Source organism: Olea europaea, unplaced genomic scaffold, assembly GCF_002742605.1.
Source record: "Olea europaea var. sylvestris unplaced genomic scaffold, O_europaea_v1 scaffold889, whole genome shotgun sequence".
Taxonomy (NCBI): domain Eukaryota; kingdom Viridiplantae; phylum Streptophyta; class Magnoliopsida; order Lamiales; family Oleaceae; genus Olea; species Olea europaea.
Genome location: NW_019267356.1, coordinates 107,881 through 122,144, shown reverse-complemented (window position 1 = coordinate 122,144; position 14,264 = coordinate 107,881).

The window sequence follows — 14,264 nt, the reverse complement described above, 5'->3', positions numbered from 1 at the left end:
TTGTCAAATATATTTGACAAGTGATTTTGATAAATAATCATGACATTTAAATTATGTATATATATATATATATATATATATGGGAAGCGTTCCTTCTACACATGGATTTAACAAGTGCTTTTGACAAATAATCATGACGTTTAGATTAAGCAAATTCAACGATTAGTATCTCATGGATCTCAAGTGGTTATAACTAACTCTCCAATGATCCTAGTGAAATACATACTGATCATTGGATTTGCTTAATTTAAATGTCATGATTATTTGTCAAAAATACTTGTCAAATTCATGTGTAGGAGGCACGCTCCCCTATATATATATGCAAGGCCGACTTTTTCATGCCTCCCGCCTAGGCCTTGCTTTTTTCACCTTTTAGAACACTTGTAAACACGATAATTTTTTCTATATATTACATTTTAATATTTTTAATAAACTGGGCAATTAGAACAGCTCTCATAAATTGTCGAAGTAGACAATCAAGCCCAACATGGCCGTAACTCGTGAAGAACTATGAACCGAGTTGGGCTGATTTCTCGTTTTCTAATGGAGCAGCTTCTCCCAAGCCTGAGGCACCCCAGCCATTTTAACAACACTGATCAAATTCTTAACTATAGCGATCAACAATCATGGCTAGCGTGGGTAAAAGAGTTACTTATATGTAAAAGTAAACGAAAATAATTAAATTTTTATATTAGTGTAAAAATAAGTATTTTTTTTTTTTTTTTTTTTTTTTTTTTACTTTAAAAAAAAAAAAAATTTTTTTCCCACCCCAAAAAAAAAAAAAATTTTTTTTTTTTTTTTTTTTTTTTTTACTTTAAAAAAAAAAAAAATTTTTTTCCCACCCCAAAAAAAAAAAAAATTTTTTTTTTTTTTTTTTTTTTTTTTACTTTAAAAAAAAAAAAAATTTTTTTCCCACCCCAAAAAAAAAAAAAATTTTTTTTTTTTTTTTTTTTTTTTTACTTTACACACAAAGTCAATAGATTTCAATAAATACAATAAGACATATGGCTACACAAACTATTGAGAACATTTCTGGATATTATTCAATATGAACTACTGTAAGGAGTTTATTAAAATCATTAGGGCAACTTACATCCTTGAACCGATAACCAGCTTTTGACTGATCTAACCTCTTGTGCTTCTCGAGACAACAAGAGGTGATATATGAATATTCACCTATTGTTGGTTGGCTATGCCTTTCGAATTATTGGACAAATGTCAAAAAGCACAAACATAAGTAAAATATTGAAAACAAGACTTAATAATGAAGTTCATTATAATAATGAAAGAACTCACGAGAAAGGACTAAAATCCAAAAACATGAAAAAAGGAAAAAGAGCTGAAAATCTAACATTCAAACTTTCACTCCACCAAAAAGTTGCCTCAAATTTAAACACATTTCAAGTCGGCAAGCCTTATTTTTCTCTGATTTATAACTTTATTATGATTAAACATGAAGTCAAGATTTGTAAAAAAATTAGGCCGTGGTTGGTTTGCCGTTTTCGGCCCATTTTCCGTTTTCCGTTTTCGAAAACACGAAAAACGCGTTTGGTCCGTTGTTTTCAAAAACGCATTTTCAAAAACAAGTTAAAATTTATAACTGAAAACGTAAAACGACTTTTTATCATTTTCAGTGTTTTCAGTTATAAATGTCGAAAACGCTCAAAACGGGTCGTTTTCGGGGAAAACTAAAAATCATTTTGAAAATGAAAATGCAAACCAACGACTACCTATTTTTCACTGATGTGTTTTGTCGTTGTCGATTACAACATTAAATTTTTTGTGAAATGTAAAAGAATTACAACAGGAGTTTATTTGTAATAACGGATGCATTATTATAGTTTAAATATATTCTAACTTAATTTTGTGGAGAGATTGTGTGAAAATAATAATAATAATAATAATAATAATAATAATAATAATAATAATAATAATAATAATAATAATAATAATAAAAGAGTAATGAGCCCCAAAAGGTGTAAGTGGGGCAAGGTGGGACAAGGCAACAAGATCGAGCCTCATGCCTTGTGAATTTAGGTAAAAATGAGGTGTTTCCTTGTTTTTGATATTATTTTAGTTACTCAAAGATTATAAATGATAATTCTTTTTTTTTAATTAGCTTATTTAACTTAAAATGATGTACCCTAGGGTTGCATTATTTTAGCTTTATTTCTCATGGGTACGCATTAATCACACTTTTTGCTGCCTAGACCGCATAATAGACGGTCAAGATAGGGTTTGGCTTTCATGCCTTTTTCATATACGGGGGCGCTTTCGTCACGCCTCCCTCCTAGGCCTTGCATTTTGCGCTTTTTAAAACACTGGTGATACAAATATGATAATTTTTAATGTTATATTTTATATTTTAATATTTTTAAGGATTTGGGCAACTAAAACAGTTCTCATATGGATTTACGGGTCAGACAATCAAATTCGACTTAACTCATGGGTTAACTCATGAGCTTCATGAATCGAGTTGGGCTGACTTCCTTTCGATTTTATAATGGGACAAGTTGTTCCAAGCCTGAGCTTTCGAGCCGTTTTGATGACACTAGTCAAAATCTTAACTACAGTGATCAATTGAACCCTTATTTGACAGACATTATTTAAAAACTTTTTTCCATATACTTATTTCCAATTACACATTCACACAATAAAATATTTTATAAGTAAGCTCAAAATTTTTCATACTTTCTCACCACACATTCTCCTAAAAATTACTATTCAAAATATTGTTTTCCCAAATAATGGCCATCAAACACGAGCTAAATGTTTTGATTGACTAAAGAAGTTCATTGTTAAGTAAATCATTTATGTTTAAAAAGTGAATGTTACATTCGGTATTTTTTTATTGTTATGTCAATAAGTAAATTATTTATTTAGACAATGAAATAAGTTACCTATAATTTATTTTAGATAAATATAAATTATCTAAGTCCTTGTTTAAGCCACATTTTTTCATCAAATTGTACTTTTAAACAGTGATTTGATTTGATTTCAACCACACATTCTTTAATAAAATAATATTACACGCATATTCAAAATTTGTCTTATTTTTAATTACACATTATCCATCATAACACTTACAAACTGCATATTGTTTTCCCAAACAAGCCCTAATATATAGTTATTGATAACAAGTCATTTAAAATCAACTTTAATAATTTTTAGGTTCGGCAAAAAAAAAAAATTTGACGAAATGTTGACGTGGCCACATACGTGGCACTATGTCTCTACTGATTTGGCATCCATGTATCCATGTGAGGTTGTGATCAACGATATTACCAATTGCAACGTTTAGTCATGAATGGAGTGATTTCTAATATTTAGTGACATCGTAAAAATATTTCACACAGTTCAGTGACCATTTAGGTTATTATCCACACATTTTTTAATAAAATAATATTAGATGTAAACCCAAAAATTTTCTTATTTTTTAACTATACATTTTTCCAAAAAAATCACTATTCAAAAATATGTGTTCCCCTTCCATCTACAAAAAAAATAATAAATAAATAAAAGGTCTTGAAAAAATTAACACCGAGTAAGAAAAAGCCATGACTAAATACTAATAATTTTCAATGGCATATTCTCCAAAAAAATCACTATTTCAAAACTCATTTTTCAATACCTTTTTTTTTTTTTTTTTTTTTTGGGTAGAGAGAAAGCAAAATTGTAGTTTGAATGTAAAATGTGACATTTGAATTACAAGTGGAGATATGATCAAATGTATAGAATCTTTTATCTATAAAAGAGACCCTATACAAGTAGAGTGCGAGAGAGACACTTCTATCACTTCTGTAAGGTGGAGTCTCATTATCCATGTAGGTTGGAAGAAGTGATGTGGTGATAAAGGGTTATCCCGTGGACTTAGGATCTATTGTGACCTACTAGTTAGACATGAGTTGAGTGATCAGTTTAGTGAGCATGGTAAGTGATGAGAAAAAATATGTGTTCTCGAGGTGGGAATAACACGAAATGAAATAGGATAAATGTGGTGAGATCTTTCGTGGGGTCACTTGTGCATTTGTTGCATATGTATTTGACCGTGTGATGATAAACTTGGTGTTAATCTTTGGTTTTGTGTGAACGTGATTTTTTTAAAAGATCTGTATAGTATCCTATATAATGTCTTGATCGCATGATTATTTGTTCACTGTGATACTTGTTCCTACTTGGGTATTTTTGGACCTTAGCCCCGGTGTGTACATGGGGCAGGTATGGCGTATGTTTCGCTTTGAAACACGAGGTAAGGTCTGTGATACCAATTTTATTGGATTACCTTAATTGTACAAGTTTAAACTTTGTGTGTTCTTGGTTGTTAGCAGATTATTGGACATCAAGGTGGAGATTGTTGGGTTTCTGATACCCAATAATCCCGGGCAATGATATTAAATAGTATCGGATTATATTTCATAGGCCGAGGCCGATGAGTGAAATATTTATCAACCAATCAACTTATATACTCGACTTGAAAACAATGTGGGCTATTAGTTCAACTTAATTGAGCTTAATGTTGCCTTGGTACAAATCCACTTATAGGAGGGCTTCCTTATATCTTGGCTCATTACTTTGTGTCTTGGCCCAATTGGTAATATACCTAAAGCTATATGTACCTCCTTCCTCTTGCAAGAGTCGAGTGTTTGCCCCATTGTGTGAGAAGAGAGACTTTGGCTACCTCTTACAATCTTCTTCAAGTTCTTGCATCTTCTTATCTTCTCTTGACCTTTGTTGTTTGCAAACACCATCATATCATTGTCCCTTTGTGGATGAGAAAAGGGGAATGCAACCATAAGTGGATTGAGGTTGTGGGTTGAAGATTTGGTTGATTAGTTGATATATACATTGGTAAGTTTGATTTGAGCTCGGAAAATCCACAATTGAAGGTCATTTCTTCAACAATAGTAAATGCAAGATCACCTTTTTTTAATGGAAATGTGAAGTTATATTAAATAGAGAATAAGCAATATTACCATACCAATTGAAGGGGAAAAAATTAGAGAAAACCAAAAAAGAGAGGAAACCTAAACAGAATAATTTGTTTTATATAAATCATGATCACATGGATTGATCGTCATTTAACTTCTTGTCTGTTGCCTCTATTCTTGCTATTTTCTTCATCTTTGTTCAAGTGTATAGCTGGTAAAGAGAATCTTCTATTTTTCATGTCATAATCAATCTTCTTCCCTTGCTCACTTGTTACCGGTTTCTCCAATTCTTTCATTTTAAACATTGATTCTTCAGTTCAAATTTAGAAACGATTGGATTTTCCGTTGTCAAACATCGATCCACTGTTCTGCAAAGCCATGGAATTAAGGTCGCCATTGGAAATCTCAATGTGTACTTCATTTTGTCACCATCATCGTCAATATCACTTTTTCAATGGTTCTTGATTTCTCTTCTTGAATCTTCTTCAACTTCAAGCAATTGATTATGAAAATAAATAGGAATAGGTACCTCAAAAGCTTCTTCAAAGCTTGAGATGAGATATGGAATTTTGTATCAATTACTCTCTTCTAATCTCTAGAATATTGTACAAAAGCTTTCTAGATTCCTCCACCTTGTTATTAGATGAAAGAACATTTATAGAGGACAAGAATTATAAATCATGTCCCAATATTATAGATCTTAAACACCAATCCTAAACATTCCAAGTAGTTGAAACCCTAACATGTTCTGATCAAAATCCAAAAATCTGAGTCTGATTCCAACTTATTCCCTTCAACGCCGACTTTAATACCAAACTCTGACTCCTATTTCTGCAATGGCTAGAGAAAGTTGGTTGAAGAGGAAAAGAGATGTTGATGAAGAACCATATTCGAAGAAGAAGAAATCTTATAAACCCAAGGTAGCATTAATTTCTTCAGTTTCCGCTTTTGTGTGTACATTTTATTTTTATTTCCAGTCCAGTTTTGATATTTTTTTGGTTTTCATATTTCATTTGTGACTTTTTTGGTTCTGTTCCCTGCCTTTTATTTTGTGTAAAATGAAATATGTATACAAACATCTCGAAACATTGCAAGAACCAAAGATTCAAAGAATTCAAAAGCATTATTTTGTGATCCTTGATTTTGTTTTTAAGGGAAAATGGAGGGTTTTATTGAAAAATGCAAATAAGACTTTGGGATTATTGGATTGTTGAGATTAGAGGGAGCGTGGGGGGATTATGGGAGGCAACATAAGATTGGGTGAGTCTAGAGGCTGAGGTGTGTGGACACTGTGGAGTAAGTATGATACAATTGTCCAATGATATAACGGGTTACGTGATTGTATGATGACCACAAAGTGACCTTCGTTCTTAAGTTTTGTGAATTCCAATTTATGTGAGTATATATGTGTATCGCAAAATAACTTAATTACCTTGAATGTAACAAGTTGAGCCTGTCCCAAGCACTAGTGTAGTGACCTTTCTAGTTTAAGCAAATTGAATCAAACAAGAGATAGAAAGTTGAGAGAGAGGAAAAAATTAAGAGAATAAACTATTTCCCCAGTTCAATTTGGCATGCTATTTTGCTTTGTTTCAAAAGTAACTGAATTACTCATTTTAGTCGTCTTCTCAGTTTGAATTTTTTGTTCAGTTCCAATTATGTAAGGTTGCTGATTTTCTTCTACTTTAAAAAAAAAAAAAAAAAAAAAAAAAAAAAAAAAAAAAAAAAAAAAAACACACAATAACAATAATAAAAAAATCTGTCCCTTTTTTTTTTTTTTTGGGGTTTTTTTTTTTTTTAAAAAAAAAAAAAAAAAACACACAATAACAATAATAATAAAATCTGTCACTTTTTTTTTTTTTTTAATAAGTTTATCTCACCTTTTAAATTAATCTCTATATAAAGATGATCTTAGATATATATGAGTTGACATTCATGTTTTGGACTGTGATATTACGAGGGGAAGGGATTGGAATTGGCATGAGACAATTGCCCGTTTTCTTTATTTTTAGCAATTGGAACTTGGCATCAGTAACTGGATATAATTCGAGGGTGTAATATTAGTCATTTTGTCTTCAATGTCTTGTTAAAGGAAGTGGGTCATATTTGCCTAAATTCACTTGTGTCATTTTTCTGGTTTTGGGTCTTTTTTTCTTTTTTTTTTTTTTCAGTTTTTGTCACATTTTGGACTTTACGTCACTTTTTTTTAACTTTATGTCCCTTTTTTTATTTATTGTCACTTTTTTTAGTGTATGCACTCTTCTAATTATTGTAAATTAGAAACATGTTTTCAGTCATTATAATATGTTACATGGTTATATATTAGTGTTATATTTCAGGTGTAGAATCTAGAATGAAAATTCAAACAAAATAATCTACACATCATTATAACACAACCCACATGATGAGCTACTTCTCATAACATATTTGACCGCACATGTTTTGAGACCACCACCAAGTTAAGTCGTGAACTCGGGCAACTTATAATTCCATTCTTAAACTTTTAGTAGGGGCAACCATAAATTTGGGTTCAATGTTACTGTTAACACTCTTTTTAGGCTTCTTCAACCTTTGTCAACTAGTCCATGTTCTCAGGGAGAGAATCCAACTCATAGTCCATTAGCACTACTATAGTAGGAGACATAAGCTGACATTTTCTGACTCCTTGGTTTTTGCTAAGTTTAATTGTTTGAGGCTATTTTCCATGAACCAATCAATATTGTGGGCTTGGCCGGTTCTACCCGTCGTCTTTTATTTTTTTCCAATTTATAAATTTTGATACGATGCAAAAATAAGTCATGATTTAAAAAACTAATATTTTATTGATGTGTTTTGCGGATTAGAACATTAAATTTTTTGTGAAATATAAAAAGATTACAATTAGAATTTAATTGTAATAATAGTACATTATTATAGTTTAAAATATATTCTAACTAAAATTTTGGAGCGAGATCGTCTAAAAAAAGTAAAAAAGAAATGAATTCTAATAGGCATAAAACTTCGCAAGGTGGCAAGACCAAGCCTCACGAACAAAGATTATTTTTATAATTACTATAATTCAAAGATTATTAATGATAATTCCCTTTTAGTAATTAGCGATCAATAATCATGTTTAGCTTGGGTAAAAGAGTTCACCATCAAGTAAATTACTTGTCTGTAAAAAGTAAATTTTAACTTAATTGTTAAGTATATTACTTATATGTAAAAGTAAACGAAATTAATTAAATTTTTATATTGGTGTAAAAATAAGTATTTTTTTTTTTTTTACACAAAGTCAACATATTTCAATAAATACAATAAGACATATGGTTACACAAATTGTTGAGAACATTTCTGGATATTATCCAAGATGAACTACTGTAAGGAGTTTATTAAAATCATTAGGGCAACTTACATCCTTGAAAGAGCTTTTATTGACCTAACCTCTTTTGTTTCTCGAGACATCAGGGGTGGAATTATGAATATTCGCCTATTGTTCGTTGACTACGCCTTTCGAATTATTGGACAAATGTCATAAAGCACAAACATACGTACAATATTGAAAACTAGACTTAATCATGATGTTCATTGTAATATTGAAAGAACTCACGGAAAAGGACTAAAATGCAAAAACATGAAAAAGGGAAAAAGAGCGGAAAATCTAACATCCAAACTTTCACTCTAACGAAAAGATGCCTCAAATTAAACACATTTCGACTCTGGAATCTCTTAGGCTTGCCGATCCAACTTGTCATCTTTTATTTTTCTCTGATTTATAAATTTATTATGATTAAATATCAAGTCAAGATTTATATAAGTAAATGTTTCACTGATGTGTTTTCTCGGTTACAACATTAAATTGTTTGTGAAATATAAAATAATTACAAGAGTTTATTTGTAATAACAGATGCATTATTATAGTTTAAATATATTCTAACTAAATTTTATGGAGAGATTGTGTGGAATAATAATAATAATAATAATAATAATAATAATAAGAAGAAGAAGAAGAAGAAGAAGAAGAAGAAGAGTAATGAATTCCAAAAGGTGTAGGTGGGGCAACGTGGGACAAGGCAACGAGACCGAACCTCATGACTTGTGAATTTAAGTAATAATGAGGCGTTTTCTTGTTTTTGATATGATTTTGGTTACTCAAAGATTATTAATGATAATTCTTTTTTTTTAAATTAGTTTATTTAACTTAAAATAATGTAACCTAGGCTTGCATTATAATCACGCTTTTTGCTGCCTAGACCGCATTGTAGATGGTCAAGATAGGGTTCGGCTTTCATACCTTTTCCATATATGGGGCCGCCTTCTTCACGCTTCCCTCCTAGGTCTTGCATTTTTCGCTTTTTAGAACAATGGTGATGCAAACACGATAAATTTTTGGGTTATATTTTATATTTTAATATTTTTAAGGAATTGGACAATTGAAACAGTTCTCATATGGATTTACGGGTTAGACAAACAAATTCGACTTAACTCGTAGGTTAACTCATGAGCTTCATGAATCGAGTTGGGCTAATTTCCTTTCGATTTTATAATGGGACAAGTTGTTCCAAGCCTAAGCCTCGGAGCCATTTTGATGATACTAGTCAAAATCTTAACTATAGTGATCGATTAAGCCCTTATTTGACAAACATTATTTAAAAATATTTTTTCATATACTTATTTTCTACCACATATTTACACAATAAAATATTTTACATATAAACTCAAAAAAAATTTCATACTTTTTCACCACACATTCTCTTAAAAATCACTATTCAAAATATTTTTTTTCTCAAATAATGACCATCAAACACAAGCAAAATGTTTTGATTGACTAAAAAGTTCATTGTTAAGTAAATCATTAGTGTTTAAAAAGTAAATGTTAAATTCAGTACTTTTTTGTTTTTTTATTGTTATGTCAATAAGTAAATTATTTATTTAGACAATGGAATAAGTTACCAATAATTTATTTTAGATAAATATAAATTATCTAAGTACTTGTTTAAGCCACATTTTTTCCATCAAAACTTATTTTTAAACAGTGATTTGATTCAATTTCAAGTGCACATTCTTTAATAAAATAATATTACATACAAATTCAAAATTTTTCTTATTTTTTAATCACACGTTATCCATCTTAACAATTACAAACTACATTTTTTGAAAATAAAAAAATGAGGCTCCAACAAGCCCTAAATATAGTTATTGATAATAAGTCATTTAAAACCAATTTTAATAATTTTTAGGCTCGGCGAAAAAATTTGACGTGGCCACATACCTGGCACTATGTCTCTGTTGATTTGGCAACCATGTATGTATCCATGTGAGGTCGTGATCTACGAGATTACCAATTGCAACGTTTAGTAATGAATGTGGTGATTTTTAATATTCAGTGACATCGTAAAAATATTTTGCACAGTGCAGTGAACATTTAGGTCACATTCTCTAATAAAATAATATTATACATAAATTCAAAAATTTTCTTATTTTTTAACTATATATATTTTTCCAAAAAATCACTATTCAAAAATATATCTTTTCCTTCCGTCTACAAAAAATAATAATAATAAATAAATAAAAGGTCTTGAAAAAATTAACACCGGGTAAGAAAGAAGCCATGACTAAATACTAATCATTTTCAATGGCATATTCTCAAAAAATCACTATTCCAAAACTTATTTTTCAATATGGATTATTTATTTATTTTTTTTTATTTTTTTTTATTTTTTTTGTAGAGAGAAAGGAAAAATGTAGTTTGGATTGGTGATTTTTTAGATAATGTAAGGTTTAAAAATGAAGAAAAATTTTGAATTTACGTGTAATATTATTTTATTAGAGAATATGTGGATAATAACCCAAACGATCGCTGAACTTTGAAAAATGTTTTAACAAGATCACTAAACTTTAAATATTATCTCATTCACTACTAAACTTTTCAATTTATAATCTCGTTCATCACTGACCTAACATGATTGCCAAATTGGTTGAGACATAGTGCCTCGTATGCAGTAATGAATGGAGTGATTTTTAAAATTAATTAACCTTATGAAAACCTTTTGCAAAATTAAGTAACCATTTGGGTTACTATTCCACTATCTATCAAACCACAGTAATTCAATATAGTATAGTGTGTACGTAAATTCATCTGAAATAATTAATAATTGTGACTTGTTGTATTTATTAATTGGTAAATTTAAATTCCGCATAAACACCTATTCACCCCCTCTTGGTGTTTTCCCCCCCCCCCCCCCCTCTAAGTGGTAGTTGGGTCGAACTTCATTATTTTCAAAAGTGATGTTCAATATTCAAGCATATTTGAAATATGTGAATATAGATCCTTATATAATATAAATCGTCGATGTAGACATTAAAAATTGTATCTGACTTAAATTTGGACGTTTAGTGATTTAATCGTATTGTCCTTAAACGTGGTTTCAATATCTATATTGATTACATGAACCTACACTTACAAATTTAAGTAAAATTCAAACTTCACTTTTGAAAATTGCAACTCAGAATCATACTAATTAAGGAAGCTAGTTCTCAAGAAGTTTTGAAGGTTAATGATAAGTATATTTTATGCGCTTATTCAAGATTTGATTGCTGTTTATTTATTATTATATTTTGATTATATCTACTTAATTTAGGTTAATTATATTGATTGTAGGTAAAATTTGGATTCAACAAATTTGAATGAAAATGGATTGAATCTGTACAAAATGGAGGAAATATAGGACCAAAATAATCAAGTCTAAAAGATGAGGACCTTCCATGCAAATAAAAAGCATCTAGGATGGAAAAAAAATATTAATATGGAGAACCAAAGTGCATAAAATAAAAGAAATTTTACTTTTATTGGTTTCCATGTAGATTCAAATTCTATATTAGACATATTTTAGGACTCCTTAGAGATAATGTAGATTCTATATATAATTTTCATTATTTTTTTTTTTATGGGACACACAATTTTAGAGAGAAAAAATGAAAAAGAAAATCTAGATCAAATAACGAAAAAAAAACTAGGATTTGCAAGATTTTGAGATTGGAGAAGAAGATTTTTAGCATAAAATCCAATTTTTTCTTTATCAAGATTTTAAAATCCGTTTATGAACTCTATTCTCTTTATTGGTTTTCTTTCGTTAGTATAAGTATCTATATCATTAGTTACGACAAACAGTGTAATTTATATGTGACCTTTTAATTTAATTTTCAATATTTTAGTAGTATAATTTTCATATGTTGATTTTATTTATGGAATTAAATGTTTTAAATTGCAAGGCCAATAATTTGATAATTTGTGAACTTATAATGGATCGAGAAGTAAATTATAAATTTAAACCACATAATAAATTTTGATAATTTGGATTAAGTGTAGTAATACATTTTATGATAGATTCTTAGAAATTTATGGCATTTAATTAAGGTTTATTCAGATTCACGTAAAGATAGATAATTGACTTAATTAAATAAAGTCAATTTAAACTTGAGAAGGTAAACTGAATACTTAAGAAAAATTCGACTAACTCCACAATTATAATAAATCTTGATTAGCGAATTAAAGTGGATTTATATATGAAATGTAAGTCCTAACAATCACAATCATACTATAAAGCCCGAACTCTAGTTAATTGGTGCGTTAGATTAATTTAGTTTAATTAGAATAATTTAGATAATAAATAACATTTATTCTTTATTTTTCATGAATTAGAAGATGAAAATAGTTAATTAGAAATTAAATAATAATTCTTATGGAGACGATATTAGAACTTAAGTTCATTATATTACTTGTTACGACATCTTGTGATAGAAAATCTTGATTAACGAATTAACGTGGATTTATATATGAAATGTAAGTCCTAACAATCACAATCATACTATAAAGCCCGAACTCTAGTTAATTGGTGCGTTAGATTAATTTAGTTTAATTAGAATAATTTAGATAATAAATAACATTTATTCTTTATTTTTCATGAATTAGAAGATGAAAATAGTTAATTAGAAATTAAATAATAATCCTTATGGAGACGATATTAGAACTTAAGTTCATTATATTACTTGTTACGACATCTTGTGATAGAAAATATGTAACAGTTGAAAACTCAGAATCATAAAAAGTCAATTATCGAAAAGTAATGAAACCAATGCGGAGAAGTAAAAAAGCGAAGAAGAAAAAAAATACAAGACAAACATGTGGGGCCAAATAGAAGAAAAATGGAAAACCCTTCTTGTCCAGGCCCAGGCCTCAAAAATATGAGCAATCAATTTTAGCCCATAAAAGAAGTTTTGAAGGTTAATGATAAATACATTTTATGCGCTCATTCAAGATTTGATTACTATTTATTTATTACTAAATTTAGATTATATCTACTTAATTTAGGTTAATTATATTGATTGTAGGTAAAATTTGGATTCAACAAGTTTGAATGAAATTAGATTGAATATGTACAAAATTGAGGAAATATAGGACCAAAATAATCAAGTATTAAAGTTGAAGACCTTCCATGCAAATAAAAGGCATCTAGGATGGAAAAAAAAAAAATATATATATATATATCAAACTTACTAAAAATATTACAATCTTGAATTTTATTTATTAAAACTGTTTTGTCTAGAATATTATAAGCATCATCTATTGTATTATCATTTAATCTTTTATAATTAATTATCATTCTACTTTTTCCTCTAATAATTTCTGAGTGTTTTCTAACTATAAAAGATGCTGATCTATGTGGACTTTCTGATTTTCTAATTACTCTTAATTTTAATAAATCTTTTATATGCATCCTAAAATCTTCCTGATCTTGATTTGTTGCTTCAGTATTTTTTATTTTTATTATATATTCTGGATTTTTATTTTTAATTCACATAAAATTTTATCTTTTTCCCAATATTTTAATATATTTTCTCCTAAAATTTCTAATTTTTCTAATTTACTTATCATATTTTCTATATCTTGTTCTGTTACTAAAAGATTATAAATTTTTTCCATTTCTACAAATTCTAAGCATGATTCTTCATCTTCTTTAAAGCTTTCATAAAATTCTTCATATTCTTCTATAAAATTATCAAATTCTTCTTTTTCTATTAATTGACATTCTCTTTCTTTACTACACTCACATTCTTTTTCTTTTTCTGTTATCCCACCACGCTTCTCAGCAAACTCTGATGGAATAATTTTAGTATAAGTAGGTGCACAAATTGTAAATTTTTGTAATTGCATATAATCTTTAATAATTATTATACTACCATTATCTTTTAGTAAAAAACTTAGTCCTAAGATTAAATCTGTATTTAAAGATAATTCTCTTACCCATACTGAGTCTTTTGGTAAACTATATTCTGTACTTCTTCCACAATTAGTCT